The 22,132-nt window shown below is 48.6% G+C and overlaps 2 non-coding genes across 2 annotated transcripts; both read left to right on the forward strand.

The window, feature by feature from the left end:
• Positions 1–19,924: 19,924 nt before the first annotated feature.
• Positions 19,925–19,998, forward strand: TRNAI-AAU (transfer RNA isoleucine (anticodon AAU)). The gene has a single exon. It is a non-coding gene; the product is annotated as a tRNA-Ile (tRNA).
• Positions 19,999–20,898: 900 nt separating this feature from the next.
• Positions 20,899–20,972, forward strand: TRNAT-AGU (transfer RNA threonine (anticodon AGU)). The gene has a single exon. It is a non-coding gene; the product is annotated as a tRNA-Thr (tRNA).
• The last annotated feature ends 1,160 nt before the right edge of the window (positions 20,973–22,132 follow it).

Raw genomic sequence — 22,132 nt, forward strand, 5'->3', positions numbered from 1 at the left:
TCCTGTGTCACTTGTTAATGAGCTCGTTGTCTTTGTTTATCCTGTGCCTGCTCCTGGAGTGTACACCAGGGTGTCCATACCCTGCCCCCTTACACTAGTGAACACTGCGACCCAGTCCCTGAGTTTTGGGTTAGTGGGCGCAACATTTTCTTGTGTGTTGGAGCCAGCGAGAGAAGGTCATGATTCCGCTATATTGAAATGGGCGATGGCAGAAAAAGCTCCCTGTCAATCAAAAGGCCCTCAATCAATCAATCAAGAAATTTGTATAGCGCGCTACTCACCCGGAGGGTCTCAAGGCGCTTGGGGGAGGGGGGTCCGCTACTGCTCGAACAGCCAGGTCTTGAGTTGCTTCCTGAAGGAGAGGTGGTCTTGGGTATGACGGAGGTGGATGGGGAGGCAGTTCCAAGTCTTGGCTGCCAGGTAGGAGAAGGATCTTCCCACATGGTGGCTCTTCGGATGCGTGGGACCGTGGCGAGCCCAACCTGAGCCCCTCCTTAAATAGTTATTCCTCAAAAATAGATTAAAAGTTTTATATAAACTCACAAAAAAACACAATTTCCGAATAAAGCTCTAACTTTTTGCAAAATTTGGTGCAATTCCATTCAGTCATCTTGCTGTGTTGGAGAGCAAACATTCTTATGGTAATAAACTTGGGAAATCAACGCTCCAAAATCTGCTTTCTTCATAGTGCCAATATTGGCAACTTACCCCACCCGCAAAAAACAACAATACCATAATAAAGAAAACACAAGACACATTAGTTGTTAGGGAATATATTGCTGAAGGTTAATTTTGCATAAGAAATATGCCAACATGGTGGGTCAACTTATAGTTGATCCAAGAGCAGGCAGCCCCTATGCTGCCCTGCCCATCTGAAGACCAAATTGCACCATGGCCTAACCAATCGGTGCTAGCCATTTTGGGTGCATACCCATTGCATCCTGTGGACCATCATTCCATACATTTACTAATGCAAAATGAGGGGGTGGAGCGTATCCATTCCAGGCAAGCCCCCGGTTGCTCAGGTTTTCAACCGCCCAAAGGATTAACTGGGTGCCGTCGTTCCTCCAGGGTCCTGCCGTAAAGACTTCCTGGAGTTGTTTGGCATTTGCACCCTTCTTGTGCTCACCCCATTGTACAATTTAGCCTTTGGATCACCCTGTAACTCAGCCATAGCTCTGGGTGTGGCACCGTGCACACCCGGGGCCCTCCACCAAGGCAAGCATTCTTACTCACACCCTGCTGATTCTAGGGCATCACCCAGGTCTAAGAGAAACATGTCCTTGCCCACTCTAGACAAATGAACCCCATCCACACTGAAACATCCTGTGGTCTTGGCATGCAAGAGTCTGTGTCTAATAAAGCCAAAACCCCTCTGTTCCGTGAATTTGTGCATGGCACTATTTACCCTCCTGCAAGAAATGTCAACTGCCTCTCCTGACCTTGCGCCATACCAGACCATTCGTGGAGTGACCTCAGACCACCATAACTCACCTGGGCCCATCTGATTTCTTATCACACTCATTCTGACCATGACAGTCAGCTCATTGCCTCCCAGGAAGATGACAAGATTGTTGGGAGGAGGTCTGCCTCCTGCTAGTCTGTGCAGTGGCTTCTTCAGCAAGCTGTGAAAATGAAATGAAATGAAAAGAGGGTTTTTATAAAGCGCGTGTATGCCAGTGGCTTCTTAGCGCTGGATTATCAAGAGTACCGGGAACAAAGTGGGGGAGATGAAACAGAATAATGCACCTGGGTATTAGAACAACCAGGATTTAAGATCCTGCCTAAATTGGGATAGGTTTTTTTGAGTTCTAAGATGTAGGGGCATGGAATTCCATAACTTAGGGGCTAGGTATTGGAAACTTCTACCACCCCATTTTAGCGTCCTTATCCTAGGGACTCTTAACAAGGACGCTGAGGCGGGGCGAAGATTTCTTGGTGGGACATACCACTCAACATATTGTCTAATTTGTCCTGGTCCATTACTGTGTAAAGCCTTGTGTAGAATACACATCGACTTGAATTTAATCCTAGCAGTAATCGGGAGCCAGTGAAGTTGCTCTCGAATTGCCAGGCTGATGGAACTGAATTTAGGTAGGTTCAATAGTAGACGCGCCACTGTGTTCTGTAGAATCTGTAGTTTGTGTATAACACTTTGTTTGGCACCAAGGTATAGTGAGTTACAGTAGTCGATTTTCGATAGGATAAGCGTAGTGACTACCCTCTTCCTGAGAGACATCGGAATAAAGGGAAGAATTTTCCTAAGAATCTTAATCGTATAAAAACAGGAATACATAATATTATTGACCTGGTCAGATAGGGAAAGCTGGTCATCTACTATAATCCCCAGGTTCTTTACCTTTTTTACGGGACTAGGGCAGACTCCTGCGGTATCGGTCCACTAAGTTGTGTTCCAGAGAGAAGTATCCCCTCCAAAGGTCAAAACCTCCGTCTTTCCAGTGTTAAGTTTTAAGCAGTTACTCTGCATCCAGTTTATAATATGAGCCATGCATGAGTTGAAACAGGCTGCTACATCCTCCAATGGGTCAACCAAGGAGACGACAATTTGTGTGTCGTCTGCATAGCAAATTGTTGTAAAGCCAAAGGAGCAAATAAGTTTTGCCAGTGGGGCTACATATATATTGAAAAAGGTGGGCGAAAGTGCCGAGCCCTGGGGTACTCCACATGGTATTAGGAAGGGAGGGGATTTGTGTTCATCTAGTATCACAGTTTGTTGTCTGTCTGCCAAATATGTTTTAATTGTATTTGCTGCCCTATCTATAATGCCTATTTCTGCCAAACGTTGAAGAAGTATCTGGTGGTCAACCGTATCAAATGCGGCAGATAAATCAAGCAATATCAATATTGCCTTCCTGCCCTGGTCCAATTGGACACATATACTTTCAGTAGCTGCAATAAATGCAGACTCAGTACTATGGCATGGTCTAAAGCCGTGTTGTGCTTGATCTAGTACGTCATGAGTTTTTATAAAATTTACTAACTCTTCATTTATTGCTTTTTTCAGAACTTTCGAGGGAAACTGCAAAGAGGTGATAGGACGATAGTTTGCGACTTCAGTTGGGTCCAGGGTGGGCTTCTTCAGGATAGGTTTTATGAGTGAATTTTTCCAATGCATCGGAAAATGTCCTTGTTCTAGAATATTATTTAAGAGTGGTGTCAAAACCTTAGCAATAGCTTCTGGGGCCATGTGGAAAACTGTGGCTGGACAAGGATCCAGAGGCGATCCTGAGTGGGTTGTCAAGATGAGATTTTCCACATTCTCCTGAGTGAGATGACTAAACTTTTCTAAAACTGTCAGGTTGTTAGGAACAATCAGTTTGCGTTCAGTTAATCCTGGTTCACTTTCGTTAGTGGAAAATTCCCCATATACTTTTACAACTTTTTCTCGAAAGAAGTTGGCTAGTTGGACACAGAACTTTTTAGTAGATTTATGGTGTGTGGTGTTAGTAAACTCGGAAAGCCTGTGGACTGTCTTGAACAGTTCTCGGGAGGTATTTTTAGCAGCCATAATTTTATCCGTAAAAAACTTAGATTTTGCCTCATTTATGCCTTCCTTATATTTGGCTATGGCTGCCCCATAGAGCTTTTTGTCTTTCTCGGAGTATTCTTTCCTCCAAAGCCTTTCTTTAGCTCTACAGATTTTCTTTAGAGCTTTTAGCTCAGTACTATACCAGGGGGCTGAGGACAGTTTATTTTTGTTCCGGGCTCCTATACTGGTTTCCGGGGCTAGACTATCTGCGGCCTGTTCCAACTAAAGGTTGAGGCTTATCGCGGCTAGGTCGGGATCGGTGTCTAGAGTGACAAGGTGTAATTGTAACATATTTTGAAGATCCGTGGGATTGATATGATATGTGCCAATGCATGCCTGGGAAACCCAAAAAGACTATCTCAGTGAGGGAAAAACCCATGCTTGCACTCCTGCTTTTTGCCTATTGGGCCACCCTAGCGGGGTAATATGCAAACAATTACTAAGCATAACTGAACATGATGTGCTCTAAACCACTGTGCAAACATACAGAACACCTAGCAGCAACCTGAAGCTCAAGTGTGCACCCTGCCCCTTTCTGAATTCACTGGCAGATGTATCGCTTGCAACACAGAGCCTCCCAACCCCCCACCCGCTTGATGCATTCTGACGACAGGCCAACCTTCAATGCTGAGGTAGCTGCTCCACGTTAGGTGTTGCCAGGCCGCGCATTACCATTAGCTGCCCAGTCACTTATTTCAGACTATGCTTTAAAACATATTGCATATCGTCTCCCAGGCCGACAGTGTATTTGTTAACAAATGTTGCTTGTGGCCAACACCCTGTCCTTATCCCTGCCAGCTGGCCTCCTCCTGTGCGCTGGGGATGCCCAGACGTGGGTCCCAGGCACGCCACACCACTGGAGTCAAGCTAGCCGGGCTGATGAGAGGTGTTACCTCGAAACCGGTCTGGTCCTCGGATGCTTGATTCCGTTCCGAGAAGGACATGGCTTTTGTAGTTCGGACTGGACTGTTCCCATGGGGCGCAGGGTCAGAGCTGATTTGCATATCGCCATTGTCTAACCCAGGGTGGTGTGGAGTGCAAAAAAACGATGGATTTGGGCCCAGATCTTTGGACTGGGGTGAGTGTGTGACATTGATCCACATTCGGTCCATCACCTGTTGTGTTTGCATATTCCGCCCTAAGTGCGCTGGGGATGCCCAGACGTGGGTCCCAGGCACGCCACACCACTGGAGTCAAGCTAGCCGGGCTGATGAGAGGTGTTACCTCGAAACCGGTCCGGTCCTCGGATGCTTGATTCCGTTCTGGGAAGGACATGGTTTTTGTAGTTCAGACTGGACTGTTCCCATGGGGCACAGGGTCAGAGCTGATTTGCATATCGCCATTGTCTAACCCAGGGTGGTGTGGAGTGCAAAAAAACGATGGATTTGGGCCCAGATCTTTGGACTGGGGTGAGTGTGTGACATTGATCCACATTCGGTCCATCACCTGTTGTGTTTGCATATTCCGCCCTAAGTGCGCTGGGGATGCCCAGACATGGGTCCCAGGCACTCCACACCACTGGAGTCAAGCTAGCCGGGCTGATGAGAGGTGTTACCTCGAAACCGGTCCGGTCCTCGGATGCTTGATTCCGTTCTGGGAAGGACATGGCTTTTGTAGTTCGGACTGGACTGTTCCCATGGGGCACAGGGTCAGAGCTGATTTGCATATCGCCATTGTCTAACCCAGGGTGGTGTGGAGTGCAAAAAAATTATGGATTTAGACCCAGATCTTTGGACTGGGGTGAGTGTGTGACATTGATCCACATTCGGTCCATCACCTGTTGCGTTTGCTCCTCCTGTACTCCTCCTGTACAGGAGTACCCTGCTGACTAGACTTCTTACACAAACGGGGAACCAAAACTACTGCTCTTCGTAACCCTGGAATGTCCGATGTAATCCATTGAGCACTGCATGGAATATGTGGCTATAGTTAGGGATGACTAATCCCTAGTTTACCCCCGTACTTGAATTTTCCCCAAAAGGGGGTTCAAACTGATAACCGTGTGCAGCACAAGCAGTGGAAATTCACCTGTTCCTTCAAATCTTGCGTGCACTCTGTGTTCTGGTCACTGTCAGCATTTGTGCAACGACATCTTCTTGCTCCACCTTAATGGAGTTGCAGCACACACTTCTTTGGAATGACAAATTTACTCAGCCCCTTTTTAAAAAAACCGCTCTATTTGCGGGTTCCTGGCACTGTACCCTGCTGCCACTGTATGGCCAATGTAATGCCTATACCATCTGCCTTTTCTTGAATACTGGAAATGGCAATTGTCCTTGATGAATAGCAGTCTATTTGTGTCTTAAACCCTTGTTTCCCCAACTTTTGGGACAGCAGCAGACTAGTTTGATCACAGCTTCCACAACCTGCCTAGCTACCCTGGCGGGAACATTTTTAGTGCACACTATTGTACTACACCAACTTTGGAGTGACAACTTACACCACCCGTCACGCTCGCTTAACTGCAGGATCTCGTTACCCTTCTTCCCACTTTGCAGGGAGCACATCTATTATGGACAAAAGGAAGACCTATTGAAACTCACTCTTTTTCAGTTTCCTGCCACTGTCCCCATCAGCCCATATGCAGGCACATGTATATGCCTATCGCATTGCCGGACCACCGCCCTACCCATGCACTATGGTGAGGGGGGAGAGCCCTGCACCCCCAGTCTTCTGCTTATTCCATGACCATATTGCTTGCAAGCCTCTCTTCGTTTGACTGCAATTTGGGTGCAGTGTTGCCATGTCGATGCCCTACCCTGGCATAAGTCATCCCTGTCCTGGCAAGGCAAGCCCCATAGCCTGTTCACCTTGGTGACTGACCTACTATGATGTGAAAAGGCTCAACTATCCGATGCTTAGAAAATTTGACATCACGCGAGGGTGTCTTCCTGTACTTTTCATGTGTCCCTCCTTTCTTACATGAATTTTGCCTGTTCAGTTTGATCTGTGCTGTTTGGCCCCAGACTTACCAGGATGCTTAGTTTCTCACAATGGGAGCAGTTGCTGAAATTATTGAGGGAGTGTCCTGTTTACAACTTGACATTTTTCACCGCCCACCTTAATGTGTTACATTGTAAGCGATTTAGGGGCATATTATCAACAACTAGCAATATTTATCGCTAAATAAGCTTAGCGACATTTTTTTATCGCCGCGCATCGCCGGATTTCATCGCAGAGATAACGTGCTATTAGCAACGTTTATCTCCAAAGCGATAAAATATCCGGCGATAGTGGCGAAACGCTTGAATATCGCTGGAAATCCAGCGATATTCAGGCATTATCGCTAATAGGGACTTAGCCTGAATATCCACCTCCCATTGGATATACAGGCTAAGAAGTGGTCTGAGCAGGCGTTAGGTTTTGGTGATATTCGCGCTTAGCTCAACATTTTTTGACGCTACGCCTGCGTTGATAATAGGCGATAGCGATGTTAGTGACTGCTTTCAGTTGCTAACAGGTTGGGTACGCCCACTTTGCATTTAATTAGCGATAAAAATCGCTGACATGCAAAGCGGAGCCCAAACCGCTCGCTATCGCTTACAAGCTGTCGCTAACTGCTGTTAGCAACAGCTTGCTAATAGAGCGATAAAATTATCGCCGCTTTCTGGCCGAAAATGGCCGCTAAAGCGGTGATAATCTCATATCGCCCGCCTTGATAATATGCCCCAAGGTACCTAACGTAGATCTCTTCCCCTTTGGGGGCGCTAGGTGGTGCATGAGCAGCATGGCCGCACATCCGTGAGGCTCCTGCAGCCTGGCTCATCAATCCGCTATTTATCCTGCACGCTGGACCATTTGGGGTAATTTACTGATGTCCTGTTACAGCTGGTGACTCGCCGAGACTCCGGTGCGAGTTTCAGATTTGTGGTACTTACTCTGCTCTCGCTGTGGCGCTGGGACGGATCGAAGAGGAAGGGCGCGGAACTGCTGGATGACGTGGGCCGGCATAGTAGCCTACGCTAGATCGGTCTGGCCACGAGGCGCGTAGGCCCAGAGACTCTCCCCCCTGGCGGCTGAGGTGAGCGGAACCTGCCAGCGAGGCGACGGCCCCCCCGGAAGAAAGTACGTGGGGAGCAGAACCTGAGGAACGTGGGACTCAGAGAGGCTGCCGAGATATTTACAAGCTCATATCAAGGGTGAGATGCCTGTGAAGACTGCAGCTTGTTCCGTGAGGCGACCGCCACTGTGCCCTTCTGCCTGCGACGTGCCAGCCCCCTCGAGTGCGACGCTCACTTTCAGACCTATAGTGGGGGTGGGGCGCCCCCAAAGACTGTGGCCAAATCCCTGTGGCAGCCGCCATTATAACTGCATCGGGGCCATGACCCCTGCAACTGTGACCTTGCTGATACGCTTGTGGGGTCGTTCTTCCAGAGTGTGCAGAACGTCGGACCATCGGACCATCGCCACGCGTCTCGTGGCGCCATCGCTATTTGCTGCGGGACCGGGGGGAACAGCGATAGAACAGCGAGGCACTTTATATGTCCTACCCAACAGTACCTGTGGAAAGAGTGCCGGGCCCCGAGCCGGCGGTGAGTGTTGTGGAGTGCTCTGAGGTTTGGTGCAGCTGCGGAGAGGCACGCGGGGGAGTTACCGGGCACTGAATACCTGGGCCATTTATATTCAGTTGCACGGCCGGGGCGTGCCACAGTGGTGCAGTGACCAAGTGTCTTGTGGTGCGCGCTCTTATTTGGTACATTTGCCCATGCCCCCCCACAGGGGGTACCTTTCGGTGACGGGCAGTACCAGAGACAACAGTGTGAAACCGGGGCCCGCCGGGGTTCGGTAGCCTCCATTGTTGGATCCAACAGACATTGCACTTCGGAATTAGCAGAAACCTGTGCCTCACAGTAGTGGCTTGGTTACCTCACCCTGGGCTGACAGCAGTTACCAGTGCACACGAAGCTTGAAGGATTGCCGACAGCTGCCACTTTTATATATCTCTCAATACGCAATCGCTGGGGGAGGTGGGTGCGATCGAGCAGTGATGGGCAAACCAGACACCAGGCAGCCTAAACTGAACTTTGAAACGGCGAAAATAGCCCCACGCGGCCCGCAGGAGGCTCGAGAAGGGGACAAAGAAGATGAGGCACAGCGAGGATTGGTGGACCAGGCGACGGATGTTCAAAGCATACAGCAGGAAGTGCGCCATGGATTTGCTACTATTGTGAACAAGGTTGACAAGATGTCATCAAGGATGGATGCTATAGCGCATAAACTGGAAGAACACGACGACCGTCTAAAAGAAGCTGAACGACGCATATCGGATAATGAGGATACGACTTCCAGGGCAACAGAGCAAATCGCCCGCATGGACAAACTCCTGAGACTTATTGCCGCTAAAAATGAGGACTTGGAAGCACGCAGTAGGCGCAATAACATACGCATAATTGGCATTCCGGAATCAACCAACACTGGTAGGATGGAGGAATACGTAGAACAACTGTTATTGACCACGATTGGGGCGGAGTCTCTGTCTAAACAATTTATAGTGGAACGGGCCCACCGCTCCTTGTGGCCGTGGCCTCCCCCTGGCACTGCATCGCGATCACTAATAGCCCAGCTGTTGAATTACCGGGACCGAGATGTGGCATTACATATCGGAAGGAGCAAGCAACAGCTAATGCATGGTGGAACTTAGTTCTATATTTACCCGGATTTCACCCTAATAGTCCAGGAGGAATGGCGGAAATTCATGGATGTCAAGAATAAGCCCAAATTGACTACGCATTGTTGTATCCGGCTCGCCTCAGGGTCACTCATCAGGGGAAGCAACGGTTTTTCACCAAACCACAACAGGTGGAAGAGTTTCTTCAGCATGTAAAGCGTACACAGCACAGAGACGGTGGAATGGAGGCATCGCAGCAACCCTTACTGGAGGGAGCGGAAGAAAACTCATAATGATGGGACTGGCAATGGGCAGATACGTTTATGTATTGTAATTTAATGTGATAATAATGGGACAGTGCAGATTGCGTTGTTATGTATGCCTTTTGCCCGATGGTTTGGATCTGAAAAAAGAGCAATTTTTATTGATAAGCCAGGCACTTCTGACCCTCTAGGGCCCCAAAGCACTAGCTGAGGTAGACTCTTGAGGAAGCGGGTAACCATGCCAACACCTAGTAGTAAGTCCCCCATTGAGTGTTCCCCAATTGCTAAAAAAGGGGGGGGGGGGGAGTTGGGTTCATCCGAATGAGGATCGGTTGTTGGTTACAGACCACTGCGTGGCCGACGCATTATGGACCTCTCTTTCTTTTTTGGTTGTTCTTCCTGCTGGATGGGAGGGATGCGGGTGATGATTTCTGGCAAGTTGGGGTTGCTTCAGTGGGTGGGGGGGAGAGGAAGGACAAGTTGGAGGATACACATGGTCAACAGAATACAAGATTGTTTTTTGCAGAGCGTGGTCAGCGTGATGCGTGGTTTCGTTGCTTCCCCGTCAACGCGGGGGCTGATGGTCTGCCGGTTGCACGCCTGGGGCCTAGCCTGCGCTCTTAAGCCGAGATTTGCATGGGCGGTGACTTTCCGAGCCCATGAACTCTACTGACATAGACAGGCTAAATGTTATCACAGAATGTGAGAGGGCTGGGAGATCTGCGTAAAAAGCATCAAGTAGTAGCTTATCTCGATAGACATCAGATACATGTAGCGAAGTTGCAGGAGACACATTTTACCCCACAAAACTCCAGTGCCTTTGCCTGTATATGGGTGGAACACAGAATATTCTCCTCTTATTCCTAATACGCAAGAGGCACAGCTATCCTTATCAAAAAACGCACACCATTCAAGCTAGCTGGAACCACTTGGGATATACAGGGGAGGTACTGCCTAGCCTAGGGTAGATTGGAACCCGATTTGGTGACTCTAGCTTTCTTGCATATGCCAAATACAGATGATCCACAGTTTTATATGAGCTTATGGGCGAAGATTATAGTTATTGGTTCCAATCAGATTATATGGGGCGGAGATTTTAACATTTCGCACACAATGGACATTGACAGATCCCACCCTGCCCCCATCACTACACCAAGGCTCGTGCGGTACTACCTGCCACACTCACTGAGTACCGATTGATAGATGCCTGGAGACATATACATACCAATAGCCTGGAAGGTACTCACTTTACCGTGCACGCGGCATCCTGGGCGCGCCTAGATTACATATTGCTTTCTAAGGGGCTCTGCCCGGCAATCTCATAGGTGCACCATTTTGCCCGAACCTATTCCGATCATGCGCCTGTCAGGCTCTCCCTGTTTTCGGCAGACTATGGTCCACCGCGAGGTAGTTGGAGGTTGCAACCTAACATCTTATTAGATATGGTATTCCAAGAGGAGCTCAGAGAGGAGATACAGGATTTTTTTGTGCGTAACAAGGACTCTGTTGACAGTGTGGAAACTGTCTGGGAGGCATTCAAAGTTACAATGCGGGGCTTTTGCATAGTGAAAGGAGCTGGCATACTCAAAGACATTATGAATACATTGAATAAACTTGAGACCGAACTTAAAACATTAGAGGCGACAATATCCACTATACCGGAAGGTACCGCAGAATCGCAAATTAGGGAGAAATTTACAGAATATATATGGACGCAGCACGCAGGGAATCACACTTTGGGGGAAGTATTGGGTGGTCCGCCGATATGGCAAAGGGGAGAGACTGGGTAGAGTATTGGCAGAATCGATTACGGTGGACGCGGGGTCCCAATGTTGTCCTAGAGTTGGAGGGATTGAATGGGCTTGTGTATAGAGACACTGCGAGTATACTAAATGCTTTCACTACACACTATATTGCACTCTACACTACTGTGCCGGTGGACACTCTTGACTTAGATGCTTATTTAGGGGGCGTGGCTCTGGGGTGGCTGAGTGACATGCAGCAGCAATTTCTTTGTGCCCCGTTTGAACTTGATGAGGTACGGGAGGCAATCATGCATATGCAATCTGGGAAAGCTACAGGGAAAGATGGCATCCCCATAGAGTTTTATAAATCCTACATAGATCTGATGGCCCCCATACTACGTGAGGTAAATAAAGATGCACTGGAAGTGAGGCATCTCCATCCCTCTATGAGAGAGGCCCTCATTACGTCTCTTTTAAAACCGGGGAAACCACTGCAGCAGTGTGATTCCTACAGACCCCTTTCACTACTCAATTGTGATATGAAGATACTCGCTAAGCTCATTGCCACACACCTCAGTCTGCTCATGGAAACCTTAATTCTACCTGACCAGTCGGGCTTTATCCCTGGTAGGGCAACGTCCCATAACTTGAGAGCACTATTCACAATTTTGAATAATGTGTTGTCGGGACTGCCTTTGGCGGTTGTCTTCTTAGATGCCACAAAGGCTTTTGATTCAATAGAGTGGGACTACGTCTTCGGAGTGATGTCACGCATGGGATTCCCCCCTCTTTTTCTCTCGTGGATACAATGACTCTACTGCTCGCCAGTAGCCAAAGTGGTCTTTAATGTTAGAGTCTCCCAGAGTTTTTCAGTCACAAGGGGCACCAGGCAGGGCTGCCCCTTATCGCCCTTACTTTTTGCCATCAGAGTTGAGCTGCTAGCGGCAAAACTGAGACAGCATCATCGGGATAGAGCGTTGAGATAATATGAGGCAGATATTGATCTCTCTGTACACTGATGATATGACGCTCTATATACGTGACCCACAGCAAAACCTGAATCCCATCCTTAGGGAATTCGTAGTTTTCGGGAAGCTCTCGGGGGTTCCGATAAACTGGGGCAAGTCTTGTATATTCAAATATCTTTAAAAAAAAAGTTTTATGAACGCCTATTGTTCATAATTCTGGCATTTGCAGGAATGATCCCCTTGAGAAGTGTGGCTGCGATGACCCCTTTGAGCAGCCTCAGGGGTTTCACAGCAGTCCCTGGGCCAGCTCACACTTCTTTCAAGTGACCAGCCTTCCACAGTTCTTCCCGGACTTGTCAATTAGCCCCATTGTCCTTCTGTCTGTGCTGATTCTCTCAGACAGAATGACAATGGGCCATGCTGCTGAACAGCATGTGGTGTGTCTGTACCCGCATTGCAGAGCCGGGTGCCATAAATGCTGGGGGTGTTCCTGACTGCCAAACAACAGAAACAATATTTTGCTTTCACTCTGAAGGACAGCGATGGCTGCACAGCCTCTAGTTTGAGAATTGTTTTTTATGGAGTGTCAGTCTGGCGCATTCCAGGAACCGATCTCTGCCCATTCATTCTCAACTCCCCATTTCTGCATAGTTCTCATCCTACGGGGTGGGTATTTTTGTCACCTGCTTTCCCCATCTCTTTGTTGGGGACACCACCACTCACCATGTTTAAATTAATATGTGTCACTCTGCCATGTACAACTTCCTGACGGTTAGTTGAACTAATTTTTTTTTTCTTCTTCTTTGTTGATGTTGGTGGCGCCTATACCCTCCTTTTCGGCAGACTGGCTCAATCTATGCCTAGGGCACCCGGCATAGGAATGCCTAAGCTTTAAGAGACACACAGCCCATGAACTTTAAAAAGAAGTGAATACAATATACCTAGCCCGTATTTCAAATTAATAAAACAACAGAATTTTAAAAGTACGCTTTTATTCCACTTTGTAGTTTAAGAGAAAGGAGCTATTTTTAGGCTAATTTGAGCAATGGCTGTGAATTTGTGCCATCGTTCACACTGAAGGGCGCCATGATAAAGTGGGTTGACCTATAGCCCCTTGCTGTATGCTGTGGTGGGCTGAAGCAAAGTGTAAACTTAACAATGTATAATATATCAGGTCAATGAATGATGCTGGTTCACCAAAGGCTGTTTATATATTTTTACTATTGCGCAACTTCCTCTGTGTCTGTAAAACGTACACTTTCCCCCCCAAAGGTTTGTCCTGAGTTTTGACCTGGTGTCCTGAATTTTTGTCCTGAATTTTGGCGCGTTGTCCTGATTTTTTACACTCGCCATCCTGAATTTGCACCCATGCCAGGCTAGCAGCTAAGCTACAGTTCGGTGGGGCCAGTCCCTGCTCAGCCAGGGACTAACCAGTGAACACAAAAGGCCCCCCCCTGCTGACTCATTTAATTCACTACAATCAGCAAGGGCGCCAAATGTCTCTCTGCCCACGGCCAGGGCGCTACCTGAGCAAAGTGCGGCTCTGATTCTATGTCAGGACCGGAGGCTTCTGATTATGCTTCTCAATCTTTACTAGAAGCTCACAGCAGCCAATGAAAATGCTTGCTTTTCATTCAAGTAAAACGTTAAACTATATATCCCATCATGACTTACACATAACCACGCCCCCTTAGTCCATAGAGGCCTCAGCCTGCCGCCATCTTCCTCTTTCTTTGCTGCTCACAGAGCTAAGTGCACCTTGTTTACTCCCTCTGTGTGTTATCTCTGCCAATTTGTGCATGTTTACTGTATGATTTTTACCTGCATGAGCACTGTTTTGTACATAGGGTATGCCTTATGGTTGTTACCTGTTCAAGGGGAGTAGCGGTGCTTCGGCGGGACGCCTCAGCGCCCGCCGTTCTGTAGATCGTTTTGTTCCTCATTGTGGCAGGAGCGCGCTTCAGAGGTGTGAGGGTAGCGTCGGTCACTGACCGGAGGCAGACGGACGCCTTTGTTTTGGTATTGAGCCAAGGATTCGGTCCCGGTGTTTTTCCCCTAGCGATCGCGCGTCTAGCGCATGCGCAGCCGGCTTCCCTGATCGCCGCTGACGCAAGTACAGACCGGGTGGCTCTCGGCCGCGACGGGCGCCCAAAACGCGCTGAATTGGGCTGAATTTTGGTAGGATTCAGTCGCGTTTGGGCTGCACGTCGCGGCGCGACCCGCAATTGTAGTTTCACTTGCGCTTTTACAATCGGAGAGTTAGGAAGGGCCTCTCTGCCTTAAATAATCGCCTGGTGAGGTTGTAAAATACTGTAAAAGGCCGTTTCGGAGCGCGCACACGCTCAAGGAATTGCAGTGGCCTGGGTCCCTGGCCCACTTGACTACAGCTTTGCTGATGGGGTTGAAGGTGGTGTAAGTTGAGTGTGCTGTGTGGGCTGACCCCCCCCCTGACCCTCCTTGTGCCTGGTTCTGTGTGTCCACAGCCTGTAGAGTGAAGAGTTCCCAGTACAGCAGAATGTCTGAAGAGCAATATAATGAAGGGTACAATGAGGAGGAGGAATTTGAGACTCGGCAGACGGCTGCCTTGGAGGACAACCTGGTTAGTGCTTTGGACGCTTCGGTCCAGTCCTCAGTTAACAGGGCGATGGAGACTACCGTCCCACAGACAGTGCAACAGGCACTTGCTACAGCCCTTCGTCCCATAAGACGACAACTAGAAGGTTTCGCCAAGAGACATGGCTTCCTCAAGCCCCAGAAAAAGAAAAGCGAGGCGTCCACCTCGGGTCCTCCTTCAGGGGACACTGCCACTTGGCCTCACACACAGGCCTTAGCTACCTTGCCGGACATGGCGGACTGTTCATACGCATGGGGCAAAGCCTCAGCTAAGCATAGGGTCCATGATACTGACACGGACACGGACACTGGTACCAACACGGATACGGACACAGACACCTCAGAGGATCACAACCCTCCGAAGAAGGCAAAGGTGGCACAGCCCAAGAGCCTCGCGCCGGCTCATACACCTTTCACCTTTGACCCATCGGAAATAGTACACCCCAGATCACAAGACTGGGTGCCGCCTACGGCGGTCACGGCTTATATTCATGAGAATTTACGTAAGGGCTTCCCTAGGGAAGTGAGGAATCATTTGCGTTCAGAGTGCCCTAGACCAGATATCCCGAATCAGGTGGCGGAAACGCCGGAGATAAACCCCAACCTTCTCACCTTTCTAAAGAAGTTCACTAAAGATCCGAAGAGGGGTTTGGACAGGGCATGGAAGGGGTGTCAGGACAAGATGCTGGATGCCATCGGCCCCTTGGCAAAGATCTTAGAGATGGCCTTTGTGGCCAAGGAGACCTCGGTCGTTATAGATCCCGACGTGCTGGCTGGATGGACCCAGAGGGCCATCTGTTTTTTGGGCAACGCAAATTGTGCCATCTCAGCAGAGAGGAGAAAATCGTTGCTCATGAAGATGGACTCAAATCCAACAGAGCTCGCGGACGCAGAGCCAGGACCCCTTGCAGAAGGCCTTCTGTTTGGTGACAAGTTCGTCAAGGACGTCTCCAAGTATGTCGGTACCTTTACGGCGTTGGACAAGGCCCAGTCGGGCATCAAACGCGCTCTCAACCAGGGTGTTTTTCACAGAGCCGGACGAGGCGGGGGTCGCTCGTCAGGCCGAGGAGGTCCCCTGGCCCCCACAGAGGCGACTTCGGAAGGGGCAGAAATTACTTCGACTCCACCCGTGGAGGGACCTTCTACCCCTCCCGTAGGAGGTTCAGCAAAAACAGATACCAAGCTGGAAATGGCAGGGGGAACTTCAAGCACCAACAAAGCTCAGGTGAGACTTTCAGATATTTCCCTTCTTCCTTTGGGGGGTCGGACTCAACACTGCCTGGGGCGGTGGAAAGGCCTTACACAGGACGCCTGGGTCTTACAGACGGTTCAGGGTTTTCACTTGGAGTTTTACTCACGACCTGTTCAGTCAAGCATACCCCCGGTTCTCCATTTTTCCCAACTAGAGGCCAGTTTTATAGACGAAGAGATTGCGGCCTTGCTGCAGAAGCACGCGATAGCACCGAGTATTCGCAGCCCTCACGGTTTCTGCAGCAATATATTTGTTATTCAGAAAAAAGGGGGAGGAAACAGACTAGTCTTAAATCTCAGGGACTTCAATCAGTTTCTGACATACAACCATTTCAAGATGGAGGGCATCCATCTTTTAACAGATCTGCTGCAGGTGGGGGATTGGATGGTTCGGCTGGACTTGAAAGACGCGTATCTCTCTGTCCCAATTTTCCCCCCGCACCACAGGTTTCTGCTGTTCAGGTGGAGAGACCAATGGTACGAATATTTGGTTCTGCCTTTCGGGCTCTCCTCGGCTCCTTGGTGCTTCACCAAGGTGATGAAGCCGGTAGTAGCGTATCTCCGAGAGCGGGGTATTCGCCTCATCATATACCTCGACGATATACTGATAGTGGACCAGTGCTAGCAGACTCTTTTGCGGCACCTCCAGCTGACCACGACTATTTTGCAGGACCTGGGTTTTGTGATCAACACCAAGAAGTCGGTCATGGTTCCTTCACAGGTTATAGATTTTCTAGGTTTCATGGTGAATTCGGTGATAGCCCAGTTGTGCCTTCCGAAGGACAAACTACGGGATCTAAAGAAGGAGATCAGGAAACTGCTAAGCAGCCAGACTGTCTCCCTAAGAGCTCTGGCGAGAATGGTAGGAATTCTAGTGTCTTCGGTCCAGGCGATATTCCCGGGCCCGCTTCATTACAGGGCCCTGCAACAGTTGAAGATCAGGCATCTTCAGAAGGGTCTCTCATATTCGGACAGCATTCCCCTCATGCAGGAGGTGAGGACAGAATTGCAATGGTGGTTGGGACACGTCGACACTTGGAACGGCCGAGCGATCTTTGGTTCCCTTCCGGAAGTCACGATAGAGTCCGACGCCAGCCGATGGGGCTGGGGCGCGCGTTGTGGAGACATCTCCACAGGAGGGAGATGGTCCCCGGAAGAGCTTTCTCTTCATATCAACTGTCTGGAGCTGCTTGCGGGGTCGTTCGCTGTGAGAACGTTGTCCCCGAAGCAGACATCCTGCTGTATCCTCCTGCGTCTGGACAATATTTCGGCAGTGAGGTACATCAACAAGTTGGGAGGCACGAGGTCGTCCATGCTTGTGCAGATAGCCAAGGATTTTTGGCATTACTGCCTTCGCAACCAGATATCGATCATTGCGGAATATCTCCCGGGTCAGTCCAATCAGGTAGCGGACTGGAACTCGAGGTACCTCAGGGACTTCAGCGACTGGAAGTTGCTCCCGAGGATGTTCGAGTGGTTGGAGAAGATTTGGGGTCCGTTCGAGACGGATTTATTTGCGTCACGGCTGACCTTCCAAATCCCTCGGTTCTTCAGTTGGAGACCGGATCCGTTGGCTCAGGCAACGGACGCCTTTCTACAGGACTGGTCGATGGGGGTGCAGTATGCGTTTCCCCCCTTCTTGCTGATCCCCAGAACGATGTCTCAGGTAATCAGGCAGAAAGCGGAAGTGGTCATGGTGACACCTTGGTGGACGTCCAAATCTTGGTTCCCCAAGCTGATGCAGTGGAGCTGCGACCTTCCCAGACTTCTCCCGGAGTCGACGATGCTGTTGCTGGGCCCTCATCAGGAGAGGCATCCTTTGATAATGGAGGGCAGACTCCGGCTGATGGCCTGGAGGCTTTCAGGCAACAGTGGCAAGTGCCAGGGATTTCGAGCAGGGCTGCAGATTTCATCAAGCAGGCCTGGGCTCCTTCCACGAGGAAACGATACTCCTCGGCCTGGAAAGGTTGGGTGGATTGGTGCATGGAACGACATTTGGATCCCGTGGGGGCCGGCTTACCCCATGTGCTAAACTTCCTGACGGATAATGCGTCACAGGGTCTGGCCTATCGGTCGGTCAACAATTTCAGATCTGCCATCTCGGCGGGCCATGTTCAGCTGGATGGTAGACCAATTGGTATGCACCCTGCCGTGTGCAAATTTTTGAAAGGCATTAGGGTAGAAAATCCCCCTAAACCTAAGTATTCCAGTTTGTGGGATGTTAAGCGGGTTTTGGACCTATTTGACAAATGGCCAGCGAATCCGTTTCTTTCCAGAAAGCAGTTGTCGGCCAAGCTGGCCATGTTACTTTGCCTTTCGGCTTGCAGGAGGTCCTCAGACGTACGTGCGCTGGATTTAACAGGTAGAGTATTTACTCCGGAGGGAGTTTCTTTTCAGATTTTTAGACGCACTAAAACAATGTCTACACATGTGTCTTATAATGCATTTCAGGAGAATGAAAAGTTATGTGTTGTTCAATGTCTAAAGACTTATGAGGAATGTACTGCGGCAGTTCGGCCTCAGGGCTGTTCGCAGCTTTTGATAGCCCTACAAAAGCCGTTCAAAGCAGTGGCTGCGGCCACCATTGCCAGATGGCTTCGTTTTGTGATGGAAGAAGCAGGCATTGATATCACCATGTTTGGTGCGCATTCTGTCAGAGGTGCTATGGCATCGAAATCGTTCATGTTGGGCTCCAACATCCATGATATTATGCATTGTGCAGATTGGTTGCCAGAATCGACCTTCAAAACTTTTTATTATAAGCCGGTGGGGGATATTACCTCTGTTGTTTTCAATAAGCGTTAAACGAGCATAATCAGAAGCCTCTGGTCCTGACATAGAATCACAAATTTGCTAGCATTCGCGACAAGAATTTGCAATTCTATTAAGGACACGGAGGCGAGGATTATCCCACCCGGCATTGTATATGATGTTATAAATGCTTGCCCACCCAGATGGTTACGGTGGTTACGGTCTCTTATCCTTTCTTTCAGGTTCTGATAAAAAGAGTGACTGAGCCTCAAAGATTGCCAGGATTATTCGTCTGAAGTTGTTTCTTCTTCCCGTTGGAAGTGTTCTAGAGTTTTCCAAGTTTCGGTTGGAGCTGTTCGCCGCAAGAAAGAGGAAGATGGCGGCAGGCTGAGGCCTCTTATGGACTAAGGGGGCGTGGTTATGTGTAAGACATGATGGGATATGTAGTTTAACGTTTTACTTGAATGAAAAGCAAGCATTTTCATTGGCTGCTGTGAGCTTCTAGTAAAGATTGAGAAGCATAATCCTCGCCTCCGTGTCCTTAATAGAATTGCAAATTCTTGTCGCTAATGCTAGCAAATTTGTGATTCAAGTCTTCAATCCTTTTTCCCTGGAGTTGCTCATGGTGTTGGTCACTTAAGTGAAGCATATTCAGTGAAAATGATGACAGGGGCGGCCTTACGCATGTGCAAGCTGTGCACCTGCACAGGGCCACCAAACCCCAGGGGCCACCACGCCAATATGTATCCTTAAAATAATAATCCTCTGAGGATAGATACATACGTGCGTGGCGGCCCCTGGCAGGGAATTGGCGGCCTCCGCTCTGTTCCACTTCCAAACACCCTGACCCCCCCTCTTCACTGGCCTCCGCACTCCGCCCCGCCCGAACCCCCTCTTCCGGGGCCCTCTACCAACTCTCCTTACCCAGGGCTGCCATGAGCTTAGAGCCGCCCCTGATGACGAAACAATGTGCGTGGTCTTTGATGGTGGCTTCCTGGTGCGTGCACGTTGTGAGTGGACCCAGACTGTCTGGCAGGATCCATTTTTGGAAGTGAAACTATGATGCCACGGGAATTGCTCATCTGCATGTTTGTCGATTCATTTGACCCTGAGTCACCTCAGTCATTCAGGAAACTATTTAATCGACTACATGTGCTCGTAGCTTGATCACATATGGCCCGTTAGCTCAGTTGGTTAGAGCGTGGTGCTAATAACGCCAAGGTCGTGGGTTCGATCCCCATACGGGCCACTACATTTTTTCACATTATCATTTGCATGTTTATGACGTAAGAAAATACTAATAAAAAAAATTATATCACAAAACAATATTCACATTTAAGATCGTTCAAACAGTCCCTTTGCAGCGAGGGTTGTCCTTTACTAAGGTAAACGACAGTGTGATCTGGTGGCTGTTTGTGAACGATTGTAGCTGGTACAGCTGTAATGTCACAACCACCGACACTACTCTAACCGTTGCTAACACCAGCCTCCTGCGTGGTTTTATGAGACCTTCAGCCTGCACTTCTTCAAGCGCCGTTTAATTCGGTGTTTGCAAGAGCACAAGTCACACCTGCAGAGAGCGGCGGGCCTCGCGCCGGGAAAGTTAAGAATTGTTTTCTGGAGAGAAAGTGAGGAGCAACCTCGGGGTTCTTTAATTCTTTAATAACGGGGAAAGTGTGTTAAAGAAAACATTGAAAACCGTTTCGTATCTCTGGCAGCTCACCAGGGCTTTACGGAAACTGAACGTGGCGGTGACGTCAGAAAAGAGCAGGTGGGGCGGGCGGGGGTGACGCGAGAAATAGTAAAGTACACGCGGCTTACGAAGACATTCATAGACTTGTCTTGTACATATTACTAACCGCTATAACATTCATCCACTGTCTTCTCCACTGTGCACTTTCACGTATGTAAGCACTCCGCCCATCGGTGAACGGAGTTCATACTTTAAAACATTACAAAAGAAATACAAATCTGTTTTGTTTAACAATATTGGTTTTTCATTACCCATTTTGTATTTTTTCCATTCCTTTATCAAATTTTCTTTGCCATCGCTTTGTTAAGCACAGATAGAAAATGTCAAGACTTTGAATATGGAAGGCTGAGCACTCACTCGCGTTAATTATATACACTTGTGCATCTTGCAGAAGGTGGCGCTGTGGCTTAGTTGGTTAAAGCGCCTGTCTAGTAAACAGGAGATCCTGAGTTCGAATCTCAGCAGTGCCTTTGCGTTTTCACGCATTTTCCCGAGATACTGAAGATAATGGATTCTTTGGCAAAAATATAAATTATCTGCAAACTTACCACGTTACTTTTAGAATTATACACAAAAAGACGACAATAATCCTTCAAAGCTAAATATATTTTTGGGTTGTTACATTGAAAATGTAACCTCGATTATTGTTGATTTTCAAAGTCAATCAGATCGGCCTTGAGAAGTGAAAAAATGACAAGCTTCACCAACATCAAAGTACCATATGTGCATCACTGATGCAAGCTTCATTCAACAAGCACATGCTGCAGCAGGGGCACCTTCGATTACTAACATTGCATAGAACATGCAGCTGAGGTTCACACTTTAATGACCTGCACAGCAGACAGCAGGGGGCGGTAACCTTAGCTTTAGAACAGAGACATTTGCACCACAGGCAGCTGCATTGCAAGCTTCACTTACATGGTAAGGCTGCGGGTAGGACAAAAGAAAAGAATGGGTTGCTGAGGGAGCGGGAATAAAACCAGCAGGAAACGCTTCCTTTTTGTAGGTCTAGCAAACTTTGTATCGATGCCTTCTATCCAACGAAAAAGAGTGTTTTACATGATCGGTAACTTTATTTGAGATTTTATCTATTCATATGTTTTGTATGTTTTAATCAATGTTTATGTTTTTTTTTATTAACTAATAAACAAACATACCTACCTAGCAGGAAACAGAAGCACTTTTTCAAGCGGACAGTGTGCACATCACACAAGTAAGGCCTTGGGTCTAGTGCTGGGTACAGTTCCAAAGGGCTCCTTTGCAGTAATGTGTCTAGGCCTTGCTGTGTGCCTTGGACAGTTTCTAGCCACTTTAGAGAATAATCTAGACTACTGTGGCCTAAGCTTGAAGTCACATCTGAAGTGTTGTGTTTCGTTCTGCAGAGACTACCTAGTGTATTGTACCAAGTACACACAGTTCCATCTGGAGTTCTGGTAAAGTTTTCCAAACTTCACCAGGAGCATTGATGTTACTTGTAAATACCACGTATACCACATTGTCTCCTGATCTGGTGACAGCCTTAGTGCTAGGTGTCTGCTTCTGGAGGGTTCATTTGGGGTTATGCATCAATTCTCAAAGTCACGTCCGTCATTTTGAATCCGGTTCTGGAGGCAACATCTGAAGTTGGTGT

Source organism: Lissotriton vulgaris, chromosome 12, assembly GCF_964263255.1.
Source record: "Lissotriton vulgaris chromosome 12, aLisVul1.2, whole genome shotgun sequence".
Taxonomy (NCBI): domain Eukaryota; kingdom Metazoa; phylum Chordata; class Amphibia; order Caudata; family Salamandridae; genus Lissotriton; species Lissotriton vulgaris.